This window comes from Aythya ferina (genome assembly GCF_964211825.1).
Source record: "Aythya ferina genome assembly, chromosome: 1".
Taxonomy (NCBI): Eukaryota; Metazoa; Chordata; class Aves; order Anseriformes; family Anatidae; genus Aythya; species Aythya ferina.
In genome coordinates, this window is record NC_140296.1 from 43,734,917 (window position 1) to 43,761,429 (window position 26,513).

The window sequence follows — 26,513 nt, forward strand, 5'->3', positions numbered from 1 at the left end:
TTGTCATATTTATTGCTCACACAGAAGTTACACTGAAAGCCACTAGTAATAACCTCTAACAGTCAATCATTTTGTACTGAATTTGTAAAATAAAATAAAATAACTCAGAAACAATACTGCTTTGAGGATTTGAAAGGAAAAAGCATTTACTCAAGCACTCTACAAAAGAGCTTGCTGATAGCATCAGCTGGTATGGCACGGCAATGACCACTAGCTTTTATGTCTGCTTTGCCAAATGGACTTTCTGACAACACAGTTCTCCTCCACACAATTACTAGAAGAGGAAATGAGTGCTCCTTTTTGATATCTAGCCTTCTGAATAGAATATTTACCATAATACTAGAGACACTCCTAGTATAAAAAGATGGATTTATATTTAGTAGGATGAGCACTTTAGTGTACAAAACTGATTTCTTATATGAATATTAACCAAAAATCCTAATGACAGAAACTGTCTCCAAGGTGAATTCTTTCAGGAACCTGAATCAAGTTTCTTCAAATTCCTATTGCTGTTACTATTAGCAACACAGCAAACAATTTCAGTGGCATAATAGTATAATCAAAAACAGGCTAGAGGTGTAGGTGTATATTTATCTAGCCTGCTAAGTACCCATCCAAATGAAAAGGGGAATACAGATGATAAGCTTTTATTCAGTTTAGGTAAATGAGACACTCTTGTATGGTATTTTTAGCACATCCTCCTCCCTTTCCCTTCCTCTCCTCATGGAGAATATTTAACCTCCACTGAGCTGCATTTCTTTACCAGTTTCCAATTCATTTGCCACATACTTCACAACATCAATTGTTCAGTTAGGACAGTGTTAATGGCATATAATGCAATATTAAACCATGCAAACTACTGCTGCTAACTAAAAGAGGACCAGATGGCCCCTGCTTGTCCATGCTACCTAACTACCAGGACATTCTGTAATTTATTTTTTACTGTTCTCCCTAGAACATGAATATCTTATGGAAGAGAGTGGCATTTAGTGGTATGGTATGGGCTAGTCCATGGCATCTGGATGCCAAGCCTGAGGTCAGCTCTTGGACTTCTTAGTTAGTAGTAAAGGCACATTGGCTCAGAGCCGCTTTAGCTTAGGTGAAGACGTATTTAACTTTGAAAGGCCTGGGCTTGGAAAGCGCACCAGCACTGTTAAAATAATGCCTAAGTCTTGCTTAAGTCCACTAGGTAGGTGCTCTTAAGGACTTTCAGGTTTCAGTGCAATCAGTGACCTCAAGAAAAGAATGGAGAGATTACAAAGAGAAGTCATTTTGTCAAAGTGCTACGCTAGAAAAATTATCTTAGCAATTGCTTTCTAGATGCCTATCAATGGAAAGTTTATATTTGAGAGCACTAGGAAAAGTATCGTTACACTGACAAGAGACAGAGTAAATATGGATTTTAATATTTTCTGAGTGGATGGAAAGATATTTTACTGCAAGTTTAATCCATACCCTGCTTTCATGTGTATAGCAGCAGGCAAGACAGTGATGTGTACCAGCTATTTCCTGCTATTTCAGCAGTGACATCCTTTTGGTGAAGGACTGAATGCCTTTTTCATCGTGTTGAGCTTAAGCTGACAGAAAGACATTCACAAGAAGATGTCAGAAAGACATGATGTAGTCTGAGTTGAGACAAGGAAAGACAACTGAAATAAGATGAGATCTGTGAACCATTGAGATCAAAAGAGAAGTTGAGTGTGAGTGGATTCTGCTGCTTGAAGATAAGATGAAGGTGAGCAAGCCAAAGAAAAAAAACTGAAAATGACTGGCCAAAAACTGTGGGTTCAGGAAAGCCCATAAAAGAACAGAATTGCTTAAGAAACAATGTAACCAAGGAAACCATCCAAGAGGAAGAAGACAGTGGAGGACAACACTTTGAAAGAACCTTTCTGGTCTGCACTGCATCAAGGATAAAGGAATGTTAGGGTGGAAATGGAGCGTTGCTTCTGTAATTTGGTTGGAGGAAAAAAAAAAAAAAAGAGTTTTATGAAAACAAAACCGTCTGGGTCCTGACTACACTAATAAGTCTTATCATCATGGTCCTGACCATCTTCAACTGGTCCAAGGGCTAATCTCTGGCCTTGACCATCCTGTCCCCCAGCCCATGGCCCAGACGTGCCATGCCTGGGCACACCACAGACCTGTCCTGAGCTACATTGTAGGTTGGCCAGTCTCCAGCCATGTCTTCTGCTTTTGCTGACAGTTCCCAGGCCTGACTTGTTACCTTGCCTTGACTGGCAGTTGCTGGCAGAACCTGCCATGACCAGGCCCTGTGCAAGTGCTGTGGGACAAAGTCTGTCAGGTCATAGCCTGCCCTGTGGTCACCCTCTTCTGCCAGCCCAGCCCTCCTCATGGGCATCCCAACTCTTGCTGCTTCCTGATGCTACCTATTTAAAGCATGCAATAAGAGCCAAATTGGAGGCAGACCAACATGCCCTTGGAGAAGAGTAACCACAAGCAGAGCATCAGCATGTCCAACAAGCTTAGCTATGGAAAGAGAGGGGAGGAGGAATAGTGGGGGAGGACATGGGACCTCTAAGTGCCATTGTGGTAGCTCTGTGATCTACATGCCTTCTGAAAATGGTCTTTCTACTCCTGTGTCACTTAGGAACTTCTGAATTGTACTGACATTCATATAGAAGAGCAGCTACTAGATGATCAACAGTACAGCATAGCACATAAACCAAGCAAATACACTAGACAACGACAAATGCTTTAAGGTTATCAAAGGATTTGCTTTCCATGCTTCTGTTTTTCTGGACTGAAGAAAGTGTATCTAGAAGTAACAATGAACATAGGAATCATTCTACCTTCAGCCTGTGCAAAACCTTCTGACCAAAGAGCAACTTATCTCTTTGCTCTCATTCGGCTTTTAGTTAGCAAGGAAAGGATAATTCTGCATCTCTGTTGCAGAATGGCATAGGTATCCTGAATATTCATTGTTTCAGGTGCAGTCACCAGTCATCCAAACACTGAACCAAGGTGAATCAGATAAAAAAATGTGTTTTCTGTTTGTTTGTTTGTTTGTTTTTTCATATGATGGTTTTACCATGCTACACTGCTGAACTTCACCACAGCCGCTCTCTGATTCTCCCTCTGCAAAGAAAAAAAGGAAAGAAAATACAATAGAAAGGGCTCAAGGGTTGCGATAAGCACAGGGAGATCACTCAACAATTATTGTCACAGGCAAAACAGACTCAGATAGGGAGATTAACAAAATTTATTGCCTATTGTTAGTGGACTAGAGCAGTGAGAACTTAAAGCAAACTAAAAACAACTCCACACTACCCCACCCCCCACCCCCTTCCACCCGCTCCCTCTGAACAGCGCACGGGAATGGGGAATGGGGGCTGCAGTCAGTCCCTGACACTTCATCTTCGCTGCTCCTTCACGGTCAGCCTTTGCCCCTGCTTCACGTGGGGTGATCCCGCAGGGGTTCCCACAGGCAACAGCTTTTTGGGAACTGTTCCCACATGGCTCCGTACCTCCATGCCATGGGGTCCATCCATCCCCCAGGAGCAAACTGCTCCAGCACGGGTCCCCCATGGGCGGCAGCTCCCCCCAGACCCCTGCTCCCGTGGGCTCCTCTCCACGGGCTGCAGCTCTGGCCCAGGGCCTGCTCCTGCGGGGCCTCTCCATGGGCCACAGCCTCCTCCAGGCCACATCCACCTGCTCCACCGTGGTCTCCTCCATGGGCTGCAGCGTGGAGATCTGCTCCATGTGGGACCCATGGGCTGCAGGGGGACAGCCTGCTCCACCAGGGGCCTCTCCAGAGGCCACAGGGGAACTGCTGCTGCGTTTCCGGCGCACCTCCTGCTCTCCTGCTGCACTGACCTTGGGGTCTGCAGGGCTGGTTCTCACTCCCCTCTCCTAGCTGCTGTTGCACGGCAGGTTTTACTCCTTTCTGCTCTCCCAGAGGCCCAACCAATGTTACTCCCTGGCTCAGCTCTGGCCAGCAGCAGGTCCGTTTTGGAGCCGGATGGAGCTGGCTCTGATCTGACCTGGGGCAGCTGCAGGGCTCTGCTCATAGAGGCCATCCCTGCAACCTGCCTCACTACCAAAACCTTGCCATGGCATACAGCCCAAAATGATTGAATTATTTGACCAGTGTTAAGCATTGTTAATGTTTCAGCAATGGTTTTACTATGTTTAATGATCTGGGCTGTGAATATAATATTTTTTGAGGATTCACTGAAAATTTCAAAAACTCTTGAGTTCGCATTCCTTTTCTTCAAATCACTTCGGCCTTACTATCAATACTTTACAATAAACAGTGAAGTACAGTTAACAAGATGCTGTCATAGATATTAATAAACTGTCTATGCAGTCAATGACAAAACCATCTGGGATGTTGTATTCTGACAAAAAAAAAAAATCTTCACACTTTTCAGCATGAATGTGTACTGACCTCCATTATTCAATTGCTGTAAATGTTCTATAAATGAAGCATAAAATACGCAGTAAATATAAGGTTATCTTACCAAAAAGTGAAATAGCAGAAGTCCTCTAGAGTTGTGAATTTACTGTTTTTAAGATTAAGGAAAAAAAAAAAAAAAAAAAAAAAAAAAAAAAAAAAAGCTCTTGGTAAAATAGATTTCTACATTAGAAAAGGAATAACTGATAGGAAAATAATTTCTAACTATTTTTAGGGAGAAATAATTGTCAACAAATAGACATTTGTCCTATGCTTTAGGACAAAGTCTAAGAGCAAGATCCCTGTAACAGCAAATTTATATTGACTGTTCTTTTACCATACAATTTCATCTGAAAATATCGTTTCATTCATATCAGGTAGAAAATTTCAATATTACAGCTAAGCCTTCATCCACATTTTTCAGTCAGAAAGAGAAGATACTTATCATCTGTATTTTGATTGTAAACACTGAATGTTACACGGACTAAACGAATTGGTTCTAGTCACTAATTTTTCAATTTAACATCACTAGAAAAAAGATTTTTAAAGCCTATTTTAAAATAAAATCTTTAAATAAAACAAGATTTTTAAAGCTAAGTAAATCCTGGTACCTAAGATTAGATGCACAGATCTGCACTTATGTGTCTTTCTGGAAGGGTTTTCAAAACTGGCCATTCCTAGTAGTTTGTGACTACAGTTACAGCCAGTCACATGCAGCCAGTCAAGAAATAGTCAGGAGTTAACAGCAAAATTAATCTTTTTGGAAATATATATGTTTCTTGAGATAATAATCTAAGCTCCCTCTTTAAACAGTGGAGATAGATCAATATATTAATTAATTATACAGCTGGGCTCTTACTGCAGGGGGAAATGAACCACCTTCTGGCCAAGTCCATCAGCTATAGAAGAAACCTCTAAACAGCTACATCTAAATATTCTGAATCTCATCGGTAATGTAACAAGTAAACAAGTAGTAATATGGAAGTGTGTAGGGCTAAAAGATACTGATTACTCAAACATATAGAACTCAAATGCTAAATGCCCAGGTTACCTGCCTCACCAAAAGACTTGCTAATATCATCATCCATTACAGCAACGCTCACATAAGAAGTAGATTTAGGGTGAGGGGAAAGCTAAGTTACTATGTTGTTACAAGAGACAATTTTAAATATAAACAAAATATGAAGAAGAATGTTACCCTAATGGATTGCACATAACTACGAGGAAAAAAAAAAAAAAAAAAAAAAAGGAAATCATATGTGAATTCTAGAAGAATTAAATACTCAAAACTGAAGCATTTTCAGCTGCGCTGATCTTATGAATAGTCATAATAGTCGTAATAGAAATGACCATAATAGAATGGTCATAATGGTCATAATAGAAAAAAGAACCCAAGTGACCATGCAAGTGACCATGGACTGTTGAATAAGAAGTGTCCCTGCTTTGTTATCAAAATGCAAGCAGGACGCTGTGACATTTCTTTCAGGGCAGACATAGCTGTGTTGATGTTACACTCCTAAAGCAAGTGCTCAGAGATTTATAACTTGAATGCATATAGAAACCAAAGCTGGCTCAGAACTTATGAAGCTGACTGCAACTGAGAATACCCCGCCATAAATACTAACCCAGTGCTCCACAAGCTATAGTATGTGTTTGTAAGCTTGCAGGTAAAGTTTAAGTTGTTAATTTTGACTAACAGAGCCATAAATTAGTCCAGGGGCTCATAGCCTGTGTTCAACCAGCCCAGACAAATAAACTGCCAGCAGCCTGTTTGACAGGCAGTCCTTTAAATTAGCTTTGTTTTCAAGCAGTCTAAACAAAGAAAACATTAACCCTTGGCTAAGCCAGCAAAGAGCAAAGCCTGCTGCTCCTGGTAGTCCTTGTAATGTTTACTTCACATATTAGAGTTCTCTGGGAAAATCAGAGTGCAGATAAGGGGCTACTTACATCTTTCAGCTTTGAATAATTTTAGCTGATCCCCAGCACCTTCACGCTTTTTTAAACAAACAGTGCAAAGGCAGCTGCTTATCTAGATACTCATATAGTTCTGTAAAAGTCCTCCACCCTCTTTAACATTGTTCTCCTGTCCATGAAAAAACAGAACTCTTCAACAGCCATCAGTCTTGATTTCATGAGATAAGGCAGCAATTACCTGCATAGTCCAGGAGCAGAGACAGGCTGTAAATATAGCACTGCAATCATTTTTAGCATGGCATTATTAGTCAAAATAACCAGAGCAATCCCCAGCAGATTACATTTAAGATTTTCAACCGTCCAGGTGACAATGAAGCAGTCTTATAATGTTTTGCTGAGTTTTTCCTGAAGCTCATCTCTCAGATGTTCAACTTTCATCCTCAAACTTATTGCCTTTGAAAACAGTTGTATGAAAAATTCTTTGGTAACATCCACACCTTCAAGAATTAAAACATTAAAGTATGCTCTTACTCCCATCAAATGTTTGCATAGGCAGCTAAGCATTGCCTGCTTTGAAGTGTTTTGCTACACAAAAAGTACACTTTATGTTGCTATGATCACTGCAAAAAACTTGGTCTTGGCACAGCCAACTGGGTAGGTAACAGAAGGTTGACAGGTATCCTCTACTGTAACAGGTGTAAGGACCACTGCCACTGCACAGATTTTCCTCAAGTTGAGGTAGCATGTATCACCATGTCAAGCTTTTTTTTTTCATTTCCTTGCCTGAAATAAACCTGACATATTTCGCCATAGTTTCCCAAACCAGAATGACAGCAGTACTGAAGGAGTTTGAAGTACAAGGAGGTGGTGTAGGGACTGACACACACACTCACACAAACAAACAAAAACAAACAAACAAACAAACAAAAAAAAAAAAAGAGGGGGGGGGGAGCAGCAGTCTGGCAGCATCAGCTGGAATGAAGAATTGTTCTTCAAGCTCAGCAAATATTTCAAGAAGAGATCAGACTTAGCTCATTCTTGCTTTGGAGAACTGACAGACTTCCAGGAATCACAAAGAGTTGACTCTGCAGCCAATACAGACCATGGAACAAGCCACTCCCTCAGCTCCTAGGGCCCCAGAACCAGGGAAATCTGCTTTGGCATACCAGTATTTATTCAGCACATCAAAGGCAGTTATATAATCTACTTTTTCCACCTTCCTTCAGCATTTTTCAGTCTGGTACACCAGGTTATATGTCAAACTGATATCATACTTAGCCCTGTAAATCACTGCAAAATCAAATGCACTGGCTGGATTTGCGATACAGTTCAGATAGGTTATGTATTTCATCACATAATACTGAAGAAATTTACAACAGCACTTGCATGCCCAAGTAAAAATAAAAGGGATTTGGGAATAACTTTCTGTAGGTGCTTCTCAATAACTTCTTACCCAGGCTGAGAGTGCTTATTTAGAAAAAATATATAGTTGTCCCAGATACCATACAAAAAGCTCTTATGATCAAAATATTTTATATTTGATTAGTCTTAAATAATTACTTTAAGACTATCTAATTCTTCATCTGTCTTTATGATTCACATGTAATATATTGCACATAATTTCCTATTGAGAAAAGGAACTGTTTTAACGATCCATTCATCCATTAGAACATGCAAACCACAAATAAACATTGAAGACTTCTGGATCTCTTCAGCCCAGTTTTACTGAAGGTTCCGCTTTTGCTAAGGGAACCCACCCTGCCTCCCTGCAGCCCTGCATGCTATCCATTAAAGACAGAAATGCTGCAGGTATTTCTTCTTTCCATCTAGAATTGGCAAATAACATTTTCTGACTGATTTTGCTGCTCCTTCTCCTCTTCCTAGTAATTTTGCAAGGCCCACAGCCCTGATCTATATCTCCGTCAATCTATAACCACCCTAAAATTTTTCACTACATCTAGGCTACTCTCCAACTCAAGCAAATAAACTATCACAGCTATTTACAATGGCTACAAGCAAATAACAATAAAAACCCTACTGGACCCTTAATTGCTAGTATGGATCCAACTAAATTCCTTCTTTTCTTTATTCTGAAGTAGCCTGAGCCTCTTCAGCCATTTGAGAGGGTTTCTTTCCCATAAACATTAGGAAAATATGATTATAACAGCCATTAACAGAATAAGAGTGGCATGTTTAGAAATATATTTTAACTTCAACGGTGATGTCAGTTGAGCAACTATGCAGTTGCTCAATTTTGGAAATAAATAAGTCTCAATACATAATAAATAATAAACAATGCAGTCATACTTAAATATGCAAAATATTCTTTTGCACTTGAAATATTTTAATGAGATAACCATCTTTCCACCACCACCACCACCACCCCAAAAAAAAAGCACTAAAAATCTATATACAGAAGACAACCCCCAGAAAAGTCTAGTTTACAAATGTAAGTGCAAAGACTGGGAGATTAGGATTTTGGACTGGTTAAACACCAATTCAGTGTTAATGAAGAAACTGAATATGAGTTATATGAGTTTTCTGATTCTCCTTTTTTTGTCCTAAATCCAAAAGCATTTTTATTCTCTTTTCCCCTTCAAAGTCTACAATATTTGAAGTCATGCAAAGAAAACACATCCTGTTGTTGGCAGGTACTATAACTGTATTTAACCTCGAGAAAAATAAGTCAAAGAAGTCCTCCTTTAAAAAGGAAAGGAAAACTTGCACATAATACATTTCCTTAGAGTCCATCATTTCTCTGCCTAAAAGGGTTAGAAATAAAGGAATTAACTACCTACAGCTATCCACTGTGATCCAACAACAAGCAATCAGGTGGTAAAGGCCATAGATAAAAATTTGATCCTCCAAATTAAATGTTCAACATACTTAAACAGAGATCAGCAAATATAAGAAATAAATGGCAGTATTCCAAAACAGGCAAGTTGCCAAATAATGGTCATAGTTAGGTTAAAAAGCAGAGATGAAAAAGAAACTTGTGGAGTAGTCCTAGTGGCAGGAAATGCAAGTATAAATACAGAAAACAAAAATTTGAAGAACCACTTACCTTTAATTCAGTGCATCTAAGCAATAAATTAACTTTGTTTTAATTCTAACACCCCAAGACACAGTCCTTGGCTTCTGAAGGGTCTGAGGATCTCTGTCAACTCCCTAGAATATATAAGTTGCCTTAAGGAAAATGGAGAATTAGCAAGGCCTTTGAAGAAGTAGTAGTTACAATAAAATACAGACTTCTTCCCATGAAGGCTCTGGGCTTAAAGTGAGAACATAAAGGGATCTTCCATCTTGGGCTCTGCAGACCCTGAGAGAAATATCAGAGAAAAACACACAAGGTAGATCACAAGATAATGGTTATGGATAGAAGAGTCTCTGGACATAGCACATCCCAGACTCTGTAAGTAGTAGCCATCTACTGCAACAATAGATGCAAGAAGGCATCCTCAACAAGATGTAGAAGTTATTCTGACAAGTCATTTTGTGGCTGACTTAAATGAAGAGCTAGCAAGGTCCTTAATTACTCCAATACAGAGAAGGCATACACCTCAGTTCTTTTTCATATCAGCCAAATGATGGATTATTCCCAAAGGAGAGTTAATGCTTTTTGTAAATCTTTCTATAGTTTCTACTTAAATAATAAGTTGCCTTTCAAGAACATTTAGGCACTGTATTCCTAGTCTGTTCTTCTTTAATGTTCTTGGTGGCTTTTGAAGAATTGTTCTCTTTGTGAAAAAAAATATATATTTGTCCTAAGAGGTGCTATATTCTGTAATTGAGAACATCTCCCAACAGAGAAAAGGAAGCAAAGCAACTCTACTGTGTGAATAAAAAGAAAAAGTCTTTGTTCACAGTACTACAAAATGTAGTCTTTCTCCCACCCCATAGTCAAGTAGGAAATAACAATGAATTACCAGTTTTTCTAAGATGTAACATCTGTTTTGTATATATAATCCATAAAAGGCTTCCAAGTGTCCTTAAATGAGTCTTCAATCTTCTGCAAATTTGAGTCCTCCACAAATCCTCTGTTTCTTAATCTATATGCAATCTTCTTATAATGAACTGATCACAGCAAGAATTTCCATTCCTCTTAGGCTTGGGGTTGGAGGAGATAAAAAAATGATGGGGGAGAGGGGAAGTTACTGAATAGAAATAGAAATAAATTAACTTGGATTTATATGTTCTCCATTAAAAAAAAAAAAAAAAAAAAAGGTTTGATGGATGCATAACGACTTTAAATGAAATTATATGGTTTTCCCAAGAGATTCAACCATTGTCCTAGTATTTCATGCTAAAATTTCCCTCCATACTAGAAGATACTAACCAAAAGGACAACCTGCCCTGCTGGCTCATACCATCTGAAGCACCTATTACTATAATGGTGGATCCCAATCACTATTGTGGATTTGCAGCCTCATTCCTGCATTACACTTTGATGAGTCATTTAATTCCATGAGAAGTGAATGTAAACTACTACCTCTTTTGAATGGTGGAATTTTGCATCTAATTATCAAAAGAAATGCAGTAGGATATGGGAAAATATTTCAAGATCAGATTCTATTTCTTTATCTCTGAACTGTATACTTTCAAGCAAGTTGCCTTTTTATTTCCAAATAAGGCTAAACAGTATGCTATTGTGAAGAAAGAAAAAAAAAAAAAAAGAAAAAAAAAAAAAAAGAGAGAAACATGTTTCCAAACTCCAAACTTTCCAAACTTGAATTGAAAATAAAATAGTTTTCATCTGTTGATTTATATTAGTGGTTCCATGATTGTCCTCACAATACATTGCTAACCAAGTGGTTTTCAAACACTGAACACTATTCAGATTAGGGGGGAAGAGTTCACTCATGAATAGGTCTGCTTCCTGTATGTAACCAGAGTTTTGGAAATAAGGTGTGGAGTATCTTTTGGGAAGAAAGGCAGCTAGTAAAGAAAAATCAGTAACTGCAAGACTTTTTCAAGTGGTGCCATTTGATTACTAGTAATGTAAGATTTTTTTAAAATATACATATATTCTAAATCTCTTCTTTCCTCTACTGACCAAATAAACTGCATAATAGGCAGGTCTTCAGAGACTAGCAGCCAGAGCAAATGCATCAAGCAGCAGAGCACTGACTTGAATCTCTGGTTTCGTTTTCAGCTTCATTTTCCAACATTTCTATGGGAGAAATGACTAATGGATACATCCTGTGGTGCATTCCTCAGCTCTGTCCCTTCCAATACTTGATGCAGAGTACAAGGGGAAAAAAAAAAAAAAAAAAAAAAAAGTAAAATAAAATAAAACAAATAAATAAATAACAACTACAAAAAAAAAAGTAAAATAAAATAAAATACATAAATAAATAACAACTACAAAAAAAAAAAAAGTAGATATTGGCACTGTACTATGGAAACAGCTTTCCCTAAGACAGAGAGCATTCATCTCTAACAGAAGGCCTCTCTAGATATGTTGCTAGAGGGATGGCAACATTTGCCCTTATGGAAGATGCCTGTAATGAAAGGCAATTATGTCTTCTATATAAGATAAGTGAAACTCAGGTCTTTCCATTGTCTTTGCAGTTTTAGATATCCATTCAGTCCATCCACCCTGGCTGTGAAATAATAGTAGCTAAAATCATTTCTGTTAAAATAACCAGATGGAAATTTTTGAATTTGACCTGAACTCATCTACATTGTAACAAGCAATAAAGAATAGCTATATGAAATGACAGTGCAGGTATTTCTTAGATTTTCCTTTACTCTAGTGCAATTACACAAACAGTATAAAATCACAGGCAACACTTTGGAAAGCTTTATATTTCATTCATGAGAACATGCTGGTCAGTTTTGTCTAAATGTGTAGCAATTTTAGTTCTCTAAATGTGTAGTTGAATTTCCAGGAGTGCTGTTTTAGCATTATTTCTCTGTACAAACTTTGGTGTAATGGCTGATTGTCTCTATTCAGGGGATGCACAGCTTGCTTTCACCTTAGGTTTTTCACCAAATGGTAAAGACCACATAGCAAGAAATCTATGGGAAGTCCTCAGTGTCAATGTGGATCGTCTGTCACATTGCAGTTTTGCATCTTGATGGAAGATACTTGAAGCTATCACAATTTTCTCTAAGTTTTCTAGACATTATGGGTTGAAGCCATGTAGTTTTTGTGAATTTCAAAGTAAGCCTTGAAAAATGGGTAATGATTGCATGTTGGCATCACACCCTACCCATTCTTTTCAGACAAAAATCTTTTCCTCTGTCTATTTTTTTCTCTCTATCTAAATAGTCTGTTATTGTTAAGGTCACAGGAATTACAATATAGTAAGAGTATATTTCAAGTTGATTGATCAGAAAATAGGAAAAAAATTTGTGGTTTTGACAGAAAATGTTCTCTTTGAATCATGAGAAAGCAGCCTTATAAAAACTTGCACATAAAATCATTTTGGAGCATTTGAAATTTTCTGTTCACATTTTTTTTTTTCCAATAAACTGTAGCTGTTTCAGGACCAAACATTTCTGTGTAAAAATACGCTAAATCAGCAGATTTTTTAATTTATTTTAATTTGCACCCTTACACTAACAAAATAGAACATTTTTGCATTTTGAAAGCAATATTTCTTCATTAAGAAGTTAGCCAGTTCAAATTCATCTGATTAAAACACTCAAGAGAGTCTTCAACTTGATTTTTTACAATGGCTGCAATAGCTTTTAAGTTAAATGTACCTTATAAACCACTCAGCTGTGAGTGGCAGAAGTCCAAAAGCAAGACAAAAGTGTCTCTCTGCAAAGTTCATTGATTCAGGCTCAGCACCAGTCTAACCAGTCCATGGCTTCTAGTTCAGAGGTGATTTGGGCTTTGGTTTACTGGGGCATGGCCTGAATTTGCTTGCCTTCACCTGCTAAAAGCTATGTAAATCCATTTTGGTGAGTCTTCTGCAGTGCTCTAGGAGGTCGCAACAATGCATTCCTGATGTCTCAGAAAACATGGGGCGGTGACAGAGAAAATATCAATGTGTGAAATGAAATCTAGGGAAACAGAAAACATTTTGTTACGTTCACTATGCACAACATCTCCCCTGTTAATGTCACCTCAGCTGTTCACTTCTTCCATACAGACCCCTGAGTAGTCCATCAAGGTGGCTGTCATTTATTTGCGTCCTAGCGTTTCAACATGACTTGTTCTTCTCATTGTGTATTTTTTGATATAGGAAAGACAAAGTCCCATACATGGTAGCAAATGCTCTGCCCACATCAGAGCTATGGGGCCTTGGGCTGCCCAGTAGTGTCTTGTTCACACGTCAGTAGCTGAGGCTGACATTCACCAAGCAGCCTGTGTAATGCTCCCAGGCTCTGCGGCTCCCACTCATTCCATTTTCTTGCAGGAAGGAGTGCCAGAAATAATGTTTCAGCAAGCAAAAAAAGAATTTTCAACTTGAAGATGTACAAAATCGAAGTGCTTCAGGACTGCTTTCTTTATTTTCTGCCTCACTGCAGGTATTTCAGGATGTTCAAATTGATGAACTGATTCTTCTTCCCCAGAAGAAATCATACCCCACGTCAAGTCCAATGGCACTGTGAACTTCTCAGCCAATTAATTTTATTTAACTCAATGTGCTACTTAATCAGCCTGCTTAGTTTAAATCAAAAACTCTCTTACAAAGCAATTTTAAATTTGGAATAAATTCTGTGCAAATTCATATGTTTTGTGATTTCTAAGGCAAACCTGCTCTTGTTCCAAGAAGTCTCTCTACTTCTCTCAGGCAATCCCAGTAACAACTGTGATCTTTGGGTATGGGGAGCTGCAGGGAGTGCTGCAAAGGCAGACATATGACTTCATCTGGCTTTTTACCCCACTGGCCAAGAGAAGGGGGCAGGCTGCCAGAGAAATGATTCCTTCAGCAAAAAACAAGGGCTCCTTATATCATGTCTTCTGCTATGAGTTCATGCTGGACACAGCACATTTAGGGAAATAATAATGGCTCTGGTATCTTTCCTAAGAAATAAAGGAATAAAAATAATGCTTCGTGTATCCTTTTCCCCACATCTATCTGTATGCTAAAGCCAATTGTCAGTAATTCTTGGAATATTGGGAAAGTTCCAGATGGCTGGAAAAATTATGCTGTGGCAATATCTTAAAAGGATTAATGAAACTTGGGTCCACAATAAGGCTGTCAGAAGGGCTGTAGTCCATGATAAAATGAAACAGGAAAAGAGAGAGAACTTGATTAATACAGCATTAAAGGAGAATAATGCAATTAATGCCAATCACCCTGGATTTATGGAAAATAGACTTTGTCAGAGAAGATTTCCTATCTCTTTTGATGAGGTTACAAAACTGATTGATAAAAGTAATAGTGATAATGTAATATACTTAGATTCCTGTAAGGCATTTGACTTAGTACCAAACAATATTTTGATTAGGAAACTCAAATGATGTAAAATCAATATAGCAGACACAACATTGAATGAATTAAGAGCTGGCTAACTGATAGGTTTAAAAATGTAATTGTAAACAGGGACTCAGTACTATATGAGAATATTGTCCTGCACAGATTGTGTTTCGGACACAGCAACCTAATAGGGGAAAAAAAAAAAAAAAAAAAAAAAAAAAAAAAAGGAGAGAGAGAGAGAGAGAGAGAGAGAGGAAAAAATAAAATAATATTTAAAAAAAAAAAAAAGAAGAAGAAGAAGAAGAAGAAAAAAAAAGAAAAAAGAAAAAAGAAAAAAAAAAAAAAAGGACCAACCAAAAATCATTGCTGATCAAATTAGCAGATGACACAAAAATTGGTGGACTGAAAGATAATGAAGAGGAAAGGTCAGAAACAGAGTAATCTGAATCTCCTGGTAAACTGGATGAAAGCAAAGGATATACACTCTAATACAGCATAACCATAATGAAGAAGAAACAAAGAAATAAAGAAACATAAAGAAACAAAGACAATAAGCTCTATAGACATGCTATTTTCACAGTGTTCATTTCAAAGTGTTAGATTTTACTGTTTTGCTTTTTTTTTTTCCCTCTCTTTTTTGTTTTTCTTTTTTCTTTTTAAATTGGATGATCTAAGCCACATCCTGGTCATACATAAGTGAGAGGCATGCGTTGTGGGAGCAGCAGTGAACGCTAATATTCTTTTCATGATTTAATGTTATTTTAACATAATTTGATCTTTATGTAAACTTGTTTAACTTCTAACTGCCTGGAGCAGGGGGAAGAGGAAGAGACAAAACCCTTCCCATGTAGAGACCTAGTGTTTCTAGAAGTAGGTATTGGCCTTCCAATTAAGCTTCATGGTGGACCTGTCAACTCTGAGACTATACAGTAGAAGAAAACAATGTTACTGGTTGACACACTTCTTAGTCAGCTGTGGGTTATGCTTTTATGAAAAAAAAAAAAAAAAAAAGGATTCAGGTAAAAAAAAAATTCCCGTAAGCTTCATTAGTGTTGCGCATCAGGGTAGAAATAAGATTCTAGAACTAAAACATTTGAAGATTATTTACAATAAACTTTCAGGAATCTGGTAGAAAAAGATTAAGCCAATTAGGATACAACTATAAGAAAAAATAAGGAGTCAAGACATGTGAGCTAATAAGAATGCTATACTGCTTTCTGGCAAAACCAGACCATTAGCAACAGAAAATGACTTTGAGATGGTGCAATTTATTTTATTTTATTTTTTCATCTCTGACTGCTGCCAGACACACAGGACTAATTATTGGAGGTGATCAGAAATTCCCCAGGGGCCTCCTCCAGAGAGGCACTCCCTTTCCCTAGGCTCTGGCAGGCCTGGAAAGGGCTGGGAGAGACCTGCCAGCCCTGTCACCTCTTGCTTTGCACCCTACGTTTGTCCTTCCTGTCTCACTGAGGAAGAGCCAAGGTACTGAGAGCTTGGACAGCAATGGTGCTGGAACTCTTTAATTTATTTAAATCCACCTGCAGAACACTGTTTTGAAATTATCTTGACAGGATAGGTTTTTTACTCTTATTTCTCTCTCAAGCAAAAATGTACATGGCTTGGTTTCATACAGAAACAGGAAATTGGAATTTTCAACACCAAAGTTAAACAAAACACAATTTTGTGATTCCAGTGTCCACATTGTAGTGGACATATGGCTTTTTGTAGTATAATCATATTCCCTTCCTTAGTTTCTAATTTTACCCAAAGATTCTTGTCTTTATTCATGTGACTTATCCCACAATTGTCACATAATAGTAGTGAATGGACTCATTGTAGATCACAGATAAAGCATAAAATTTATTTTATTATTTTATTTCATTTCATTTCATTTCATTTACACTGAGAGTTACTCATCCTCTGCAGGAGAACTTTTTTAAAAACAGGCCCAACAGCCTGCTACCAGAGATCATCCAGGTACATTTTTCCATGATTATTACTAGAAGAAGAAATTTTCAGCTCTTACCTAGTCGGCCATTTTCGTGTGCTAGCAGAGTGTGGGGCAGGGCGGAGAACAAGAAGATGAAGATCTTGGCAGCTGAGTGCATTCAAGCTGAGATTTGCTGGAAACTGACAAGTTACAGATATATATTTGGATTCTAAGAGACATACATTAACTGCATATTTCTGCAAGAGTCAGTGCGTTGGTATTTCAGGAGTTTCCAGGGTTTCTCAGTCCAGCCTTTCTTAATTCTTGAAAACAACATTACATGAGTTTACACCCAGATCATATTTTTTAAAAGCTGGCCTCAAGGGTTAGAAACAGAAGCATATTATTTTTTTAAAAGGGAGGGAGAGATTTTTGAGTACAGCTGGACAGTGCAGATTTAATGGGTTGGGTACTGTGTGCAGTTTGGGGCACCACAGTACAAAAAGGACATGAAGCTGTTTGAGGGTGTCCAGAGGAGGGCTACTAAGATGGTGAAGGGCCTAGAGGGGAAGACATATGTGGAATGACTAAGGTCACTCGGTTTGTTCAGCCTGGAAAAGAGGAGGCTGAGGGGAGGCCTCATCACGGTCTACAGCGTCTCCCTCACAAGGGAGAGTGGAGGGGCAGGCACAGATCTCTTCTCTTTAGTGACCAAAGGAGCAGTAGGACCCAAGGAAAACAAAAGGACCAAAAGACCTTTAGTGACCAAAGGACCAATAGAACCCAAGGGAATGGTGTCAAGCTGTGACGGGAGGTTCAGGCTGGATATCAGGAAGAGGTTTTTCACTGTGAGGGTTGTCATGCACTGGAACGGGCTCCCCAGGGATGTAGTCACAGCACCAAGCCTGTCGGAGTTTAAGAAGCATTTGGACTGTGCGCTTAGTCACATGGTCTGAATTTTGGGATAGATCTGTGTGGTGCCAGGAGTTGGACTTGATGATCCTTGTGAGTCCCTTCCAACTCAATATATTCTATGCTTCTGTGATTCTAATTCTGTGAATGAAAAATGTATATGCAATTGGTTAGGATATAGCTGAATAACAGTCCTACCATACCTTGGAAATGCACCTTCCCAGACCTAAACATTTGTGATTTCTGCATTCTTCTAATTTGAAAGAGTGTTCAATTCAGAATGGAACAAGGTGATTAACAGCTGTCATGTCACTGAAACATAAACGTTCAAACAGATTTGCTGTTTTTGTCCACTGGGCTTTTTTGGCAAGTTTGGAAAAGTATTTTCTTTTGAGATCATCTATGACTATTTTGATTAATAGATACTTCCACACATAATTCAGTACTAACCTCTCCTTGGTCCTAAATTGAGTATACTCCTTGTAAATATGCAATTTAAATTGTTTATGAAATTTCCAGCAGTCTCATTACAGATGTTTTATTTGCCTGAGGGTACTGTTTAAACTTGCTGTTCTGCTGAAGAAAATATTCATGTAACTACACCCTTACAAACTATAGAATAATATTTTAAAGAATCCAGAAATATAAGTATTTTAAAGCCAAATTCCAGAGACTCCCAGACTCTCACACTCAAGTTAATAGTGAGGAACTTCTCAATTTCTCTTCTCTAATAAAAAGAAAACAGAAATCAAGCCCCCAAAAAATGTAACTGTTGAATAGTCATGGAGAAGATGGAGACTTTCAATAGGTCAAGGCACGAGACCTAATCATGCACCCTCTGTTGACAGTTTAGATAGTCTGCTGGGAACTCAGCCTTTGCATATGTAGCTCTTGCAAGCCTCTGGAGCCTAAGCTTTGTCTAGAACCCCCTAAATCCCTGTGGCATATTTCCAAAGTGCACATACTCTGTTTTACAAATCACCTGAGAACAAGAAATCAAAATGTAGTTGTACATCCAAAGGCAAAGTACCAACTTCTCAGACTCCTCACATGACAGAAACAGTAGCATTCCATCTTTACACATTAGCCCATCAGTAGTGGTGTATGCATGTACACAGAAGCTTTGCACAGAGTTGAAACACAGCACCTTTTACTTAAAGGACAAATTCTAAGGTTTTTGTAACAGAAGGATGTTAATCTGCCAAGGGTTGGATCCACACAACATGCAACACCTCACACAGATGTGATCTTTCTCCAGAAATCTCTACAAGCAACTGTCACCCCCTGTGACTGGAGAGGGATCTTCAGCACCTGCTACAGGGCTGTTCCAATAGGTACCAGAAGGTTAAGTAACTAAGTTAGGTGAGTTGAATCCAGCCCTAATAACTGAATACTGTGCCCTTCACCTTACCTCATTCTTCCCTCCAGGTCTGTTTGTACCCGTCTACCCTGCTGATGGTGGTTCATTATCCTTTTTATAACTTTGTGGTTCCTCTGCCAGGTGACAGGCTATCTGGAAAAAATAACACTCATGTAGGTGACTTTGTTGCTTAAAGACCTGCTGTCTATTGTACCAAATGGGAGTAACAAGAGCTAGCTCATTGCTTACAGCAATTATGCTTCAGTGATCCATGAATCACATCCATTCCTCTGTTGTCTGTACCTCCAAGAGGTGGAGAATCAGGTCAACATGCAAAGACAGCTGAAAAGATGAAAAGCCACCTAAACAAAACAAAACAGAGCTGGCAGCCTTCTAGTGACATAGGCATGACACTCACAACTTGTCTCCCACTTTCCACAACTTCCTTCTAAAAACAAACAAACAAACAAAAGAAAGAAAACAAACTAAAATGCCCCATAAGCACAACCCATTTCAATTTATTTAGACACAGGGAAAATGTAGAGCTCCACTCTACTCTCCTTTTCTCTCCACTCTGTAGATATTTTATGAGTTTAGTAAAGGCTAATGGTATTCTTCATACAGCATCCAAGTGCTGGCACAGCTCCACTCAAGCCCCAACCTTCCTGCCAAAATCCTTCAGCAGAAGCAAGGGATAGCCAAGGGCCTTCAAAACAGTTCCCCACAACTTTTTCACAGCTTCTGTAGACTCTTGTGAATGCATCTGAAAAGGTACAAATGAACAGAAAACATTTCCAAGTATCTACTGGAAAGACCAAGATACTGTCCATGGTTGTGTGTGAATAACCCAGCACTCACCTAACCTGCACATCTTTAACACTGCTGTTCTTTATCCTGAAAAAGTAAAGGGTAAACAAGGGAAAATAATAATATAATTAAAAAAAAAAAAAAGTGTACAAGTAAAATCTTATTGAGATACTGCTTTGATAAGATAGTCACAGTACACAGAGGGTGATTAGAGTGCCGTTGCATAAATTATTTGCATTTACTCATTTCCAAACAGTCTGCTATTTCCAATTACACTTTCAACACAATGTTGATGAAGAGGTTTTCTAATGCCAAGTCTTTCCGAAGTTATTTTTATAGTCTTGTTAGAAACTACTAAAAATAGACCATTTCTAATACAATACCACTGGCTAAACTTTAATAACTGTTATAGCGAGCCACTATGGTCTCACTAAATTACATACTGTGGTGACTTAAATGTTAAAAGTAAAAAAGAGGAGAACCAGAAGACTAATAGACCCAAGTGTGATGCAAGTAGGGGTCCCCACTCAACATTCCTCAGGACCATTTATGTACACAGTAGAATACTCCAAAGTTTCATTTATCATGTTTTTCTGCAATATCAGCTTTTTCTCTGCACAATGCTAATCGGGGCCAATTAAGAAAATGTTTGGCCTTTGCTGCTCAGATCATTGTAAAATCCCTAGTTTTTGTTCACCACAGCCAACCTTTCAGAAATATAAATAACACAGATCATCCTGCAATCAGAAATAAGAACTCCTCTAACAGCTAATGGATCAAAGCTGGGATTGTTCTGTTATAACTGGCATTTTTCAGAGAAGCTGGAAGTTAATCAACAGAATCAAGTACATTTGCAAGGCTTTTCTTTAAGATTTTTTTTTTTTTTAAACGAAACTGCTGTAATGAAATACAGATTTCCCTTTTACAGACCACTAACCAAACCTTTTATGACTTACACAGTTTCCATCAGTATTTCTAATGACAGTAGAAATATTTCTGGAACAAGATAGGTTTCCTAAAGGATTTGCATCATCAGATGAGTAGCTTTTCCTAACAAAAAGAAAAAAAAAAAGTAAATAAATGTATTTTAAAATATTATTTTCCCCATTAGGAAAAATTTGAGACCAACATTTGAAACCTGTTCAATACAAGGTGAACTTCCAAGCCCACATTGTTAACATGAGCACAAATACATATAATGACTCCTGTGAAACACAGGGTAAGAAGGAATAGGACTAGCATTTAGTGTGTATGAGTTGCTTGTATTTGTATTTGTTGTATCACCACTGACATAAGAAAAGAATCAGGACTGTATAAAGAAAACCAGAAACCTAAAACCTCAGAGATTATTAGAAGGATAAATAATGCTCTGCTTCTAACAAGCTATTATCATTTTCTCCCTCAAACCATGAATCTTGAATTATTTGACTGAAGACATGAAATTGTCCCCAGGGTGCCATGGAAGAAAAATAATAAATCTTAGTTCTGTTTTAATTGCTTGTTAAATATCAGTCCTTTACATGGCATTGTCTGAAAACAAAGCTCCTACAAGTGATTATCGTATGAAGACTCCAAGATGTTCCAAATCAGGTTTTATAGTATTTGGTTTACTATAGCACCAAATAGTTTTGAGCCAAGTCAGAGAATATGGTCATGTGACTTTTCAGCCACAACAGAAAGAAAGAAGTCTATATCTGTAAATTATGGTGTGCTCAATGAAGCAACACAGAGAGAGTAAGAATATTCTCATCCTAGATCCAAAACACAGCACCATACCAGCTACTAGGAGGAAAATTAACTCTGTCCTAGCTGAAACTGGGACAGAAGTTTTTATGAACTTTAGCACACTTCTACGTACATCACTAAACCAGTCCAATAGATCTAGACGATAAAGGTAATATGTGAAACAAGGTTGTTTGTTTGTTTTTCCAAAAAATATTTTAAGTCCATGTCTCTTTTCCTCAAATATGTTAAGTATTGGGTAATGCTTTTTTTTGTTTGGTTGTTTTGTTTTGTTTTGTTTTGTCTACCAGATTTTGCAGGAAAGGACTGAAAACAATGTAAGGGTCAGTTTTACATATGGAAATAAACAGAAAATTTAGAAAATTGGTAACAGTTTCACAACATATAACACTGAAATTCTTGTGTTCACAAATAGGACTTCAACATATTCATAAGTGATCTCAAAAAGGGGTGGAGAGCAAGATGATGGAATTGACTGCATGCTACTCCCATCTAACATATGCTACAGATGGTGATATACCCAAGCACATTGTCAGCTTTGTCTTCTCATATTTTCCAGGGTGCTTTCTTTTTGCAACCACATCCTGAGAAATTTAGCTGTATAGCTGAAGGCCAACTAAAATCCTTCTCCAAGTGTAACACTTAGGATCTGTTGAGGCTGGAGTGATGAGAGGCCAAAGGATGCCCTGCCAAATCGGAAGGAGCTCAACGGGAGATGGAATGGGAAAGGAAAGTGGAGGAAAGCCAAAGGAGGACGAGAGGATAGGCTGCATGGATCTTACACACGAATTCATGGCCATGACACATCACACACTTGGCAAAAAGGAGCTGGTGGAACAAATGCTAGAGCTAAAACACTAACACACAGAAAAGGCAGGCATGGGACTGCTCTATACCTCCTCTTCTTGGTCTCATGCTCAGAGAGCACCTAAGCTGCATCTACAGTCTGTGTGGATCTTCCCTACATTGAGCACACTTCAGCTTTGATGAAGGTGAAATGAATTTTCAGCTTTCATTTTTTGTTTTTGCCCAGAACGAAAAGTTCATTTTGAGAATAAACCTATAAGCTGGAGTTCTTCCATACTTCCTATTGCACCCTGGTCTCAATTCCAAACCTGACAGCATGTCTTTAATCACACATATCATTTTAGAAACACTGTATTTCATGGTGAAACTGGTGTAGGCAGGTTAGCAATCAAGCTTTTCAGTAGACCTGGCAATGCTCACCACTGTTCTAAAATAGTCTTTTAACAAAGCAAGTATATTACATTTTTAGGCTTAAATCAATTGAAACTGTGGAGATTAAAGCTCTATGTTTAGTATTTGCCAAGTTCCCAGTAGTATTGGATTTGGTTGAATCTCTTCTATCTGCTAATGGAAACTTGATAATACTTACCTTTAACTAACATTAAACTAAGTAAATGCCTCAGAGACTATCCCAGCCTATAATACTAAGGCATTGCAGAGTGAGTTTCAATAGTCAGATCCTTTCCTATAATTGACTTAGGGTGAATGAGTATTCTGAAGATTTTTCTATCCCTTCAGGGGTATTCAGTAAATCTTTTATTCAAGTTAGGTGGAATAGTAGATTCTTCTGTGAACCAGCATGTCACGTAGTATGATTTTTTTGCACATCTACTTTTCTGAGAACAATGCTAACTTGGCTGTAGAATTAAACGTAGACCCAAACATTTGATTCCATGGACTTCCCCAGGCAGAAAAGATGACATAGATATAGAAGAAAAAAAATGTTAAGAACAGTATTTCTTATGTTCTTTTTGGTTCCTAGGTTTGTTAGAGACAAATCTTTCCTGTATGCAATATAATGGGCTTCCTGCACAAAAAAAAAAAAAAAAAAAAAAAAAAAAGAAACCTGTTTGAAAACATTTTCATGAGAAATAATACCGTGTCTGAGCACCAACAGCTGCTGTGACTTCTTATATGTGTAAATCAGTACACATTCGTCTCAGGCTTATATTTAGATATTTTTAGGTAAGGTTTATGCCACTGTATAGGTTCCAGTCACTAGGAAACACTATAACAGGCACATTTCAAACAAGGAGAAGTTATAGGGTTTTTAAACTTCCCCAGAAAATGTTTAATACATTAGGGGAAATATTTGCCACACATCATTGTACCATTTAAAATATATTGAGTGCTCAGAGGAAGAAGGCAGAAAATTATCTGGAAGATATTGTCCACAACTGCAAAAAGGAGAGGTAATAGGGTGTCGTGGTTTAACCCGGCTGGCAGCTAAACACCACGCAGCCGTTCGCTCACCCTCCCCCCTCCCTCTCTGGGACGGGGGAGAGAAATGGAAAGTGAAGCCCGTGAGTTGAGATAAAGACAGTTTAATAAGACAGGAAAAGAATAATAATAATAATAATAATAATAATAATAATAATAATAATAATAATAATAATACAATGATGATAATAGTACTACTACTAATAATATGTACAAACAAGTGATGCACAATTCAATTGCTCACCACCCGCTGACCGATGCCCAGCTTAACCCCGAGCAGTCCGGCCCCCTCCCCCCGGCTAGCCACCCCTATATATTGTTTAGCATGACGTCAGATGGTATGGAATACCCCTTTGGCTAGTTCGGGTCACCTGTCCTGGGTCTGTCCCCTCCCAGCTCTTACTGCACCCCCAGCCTGCCTGTTGGCAGGACAGAGCAAAAGTCTGAGGTGTCCTTGGCTTGGTATAAGCACTGCTCTGCAACAATTAAAACATCGGGGTGTTATCAGCACTCTTCTCATCCTAAGCCAAAACACAGCATTCCACCAGCTACTAGGAAGAAAATTAATTCTGTTCTAACTGAAACCAGGACATAGGGAGAGATCTGATTTTGGATGAGACTATCAAAGGACCCTTGTTTTCAAAAATCTGTCTGGCCTACATTTTTGACTTTTAACAAATTTACATTGTAGATTGCATTGTAGAATGTTCATTGCACAAAATAGATGGGATATACTGGTGCCTGTGTAGTTTGCCTGTCTTGAGACAACAGAAACCCAATCGAGAGTATACTTCACAAATAGATTACCTGATTGGAGATCCATAGAAGCAAATGTATTTTCATTGAACTCATTGGACGATAGAACAGACCTATAAGCATGATTAATTCCAGAAAGAAAGTTAATTGCATTTAAGACTTTTTCTGAACTGGCATTTCTTTCCTCACTGACTTCAATGTCAAATGTTTTCTGTTTATTATTTATTCACATTAAGGCAATGTGATAGTTAGTTATCTCATCTCCACTAGCAAGCATAGATTTTCCATGGAAAGTTGAGAGGACTCCAGCATTCCCCAGTGGCACTTGGTGGTGTGTGGAGGACCCTGCCTCTGATATATCTGTGTTCCTGTAGCTGTGAAGCTGCCCCAGCAAGATTGGTATTGAAGCCACCCTTGTTCTGATATGTTTGCTTTATAATCTCAAACAACTCCTCGTTGCATAGTTTATGAGTTTCCTCATGTAAACACTGGAGGTGTTTCAGATTAAATCCAAACAGCGTGGTCCCAAACATCACACAAATAACATTTCCTACACATTCAAGAGAATTCAGGATGCCCTGTGCTCATGACACACTCCTCACCAACTCTCCTTCCATCAGCCAAGAGACAACCTCCCACCAAGAAACCCCAATCTTCCTTCTCAAAGGGAAGAAGATACCAGCTCACCACAATTTCCATGTTCTCTGTTACACTTCATCACTCCCTCTGCATTTGGCTGCATAAATACCTTTTGCACATGACTTGAGAGCACAACAGCTGATCAGATTTAACACCTTCATGTGAACCAGATGAGAAAGTCTTTCTTGAACCACAACTATTAAAAAGGTGCAAATAAGTACTGCAAAGTAAGAATAATCCTCAAAATTCAGTGCTATAAACCTCCAAACAGGTAACTACAGTCAAACAGGACAGTGAAATGTATCTAAATGGCAAACCTTCTCTCAAACTACTAGTGTGTTAAAGCAAGAATAATGTGTGATCCCTAGGCATTTAGTAAGAATATTATGAGCGTGGGCATTCTTATAAAATGATGCAACTTACAGTTTATAGGTACATTCTGTCATCACAATGGACATACATGCATTTTGTGGAGAGGATTCCTATAAAATAACCATAGTAAACAGTAAGCTACCAGAACCCCTTTGTGATAGCTTCAGAAATCTCCATACAATAGCCCATATTTCTCTATCATTTCATCTACATAACTTAAGTCCAAGCTTGACAATGTCTGCTACTTTCTATTGTAGAAGAAACCTAGAAAATTCTAGGTAATGCACAAATATAGTCAGAGAAGTAGGTGTTTCTATTAGTATCACCTTTCAAAAATGATAGAACAATTTTTTCCAAGCCTACAAAGGAAATCATTACATAAACCCTAATAATTCTTTTAAGAATGGCACTTGGTAAAAGCTCCAAGTCTTTCAGCTTAGCCACGATATTAAGGCATATAGATTTAAAGTGCCACTCGAGAGTCAATGGAATAGTACACTCAGATACAAAAAGCTGAAGTGGTTCACCATTGAAACATTGACTGGATGAATGTAGGATAAATTAGCATTATCCCACATAATTTTATTCCTCTCCAAGAAAATAAACTTCCGTTAAAATTTTAACCTTGAACATTAAAAAAAATAATAATAATCATAAAAAAGGTCTATTAACTGCAAGTCGCTCCTCACACAGAAAATAATGTAGAACACTTAAATTACTTCAACAGAATCAGTGATGAGCATAAATCTTTACCCAGTGTAAGTAAAAAGACCTTGTAATACTGCCAGAAATCCTGGCTCCTTTTCAGAGCAAGTCATTTCAGCAGTATGATCTGCAAAACTAAGCCAGAAATTGGACACCACTTTTGTTCCAGTCCTATCCTTTCCTTTATGTGCAGAAAAATTTCCTAGGAACAAATAGTTTTAGTGCCATTACTAGTTTCTTACCTTGTTTATACCATGGTTTCATCAACAGAATCAACATGTCAGGGAACATATTGGAAAAAGATGGCAAGATCATAATTAATTGCAGTCA

At 38.1% G+C, this 26,513-nt stretch overlaps 2 long non-coding RNA genes across 2 annotated transcripts; both read right to left on the reverse strand.

Annotated features, from left to right (window-relative positions):
* Positions 1-17,414: 17,414 nt before the first annotated feature.
* On the reverse strand, positions 17,415-19,346 carry LOC311426748. The gene is made up of 3 exons (XR_014687000.1): positions 19,164-19,346; positions 18,966-19,067; positions 17,415-17,695 (listed from the first exon to the last, which is right to left on the reverse strand). It is a non-coding gene; the product is annotated as an uncharacterized lncRNA (long non-coding RNA).
* A 255-nt stretch (positions 19,347-19,601) lies between these two features.
* LOC311430373 lies at positions 19,602-20,772 on the reverse strand. The gene is made up of 3 exons (XR_014688745.1): positions 20,678-20,772; positions 19,773-19,808; positions 19,602-19,677 (listed from the first exon to the last, which is right to left on the reverse strand). It is a non-coding gene; the product is annotated as an uncharacterized lncRNA (long non-coding RNA).
* Between the last annotated feature and the right edge of the window lie 5,741 nt (positions 20,773-26,513).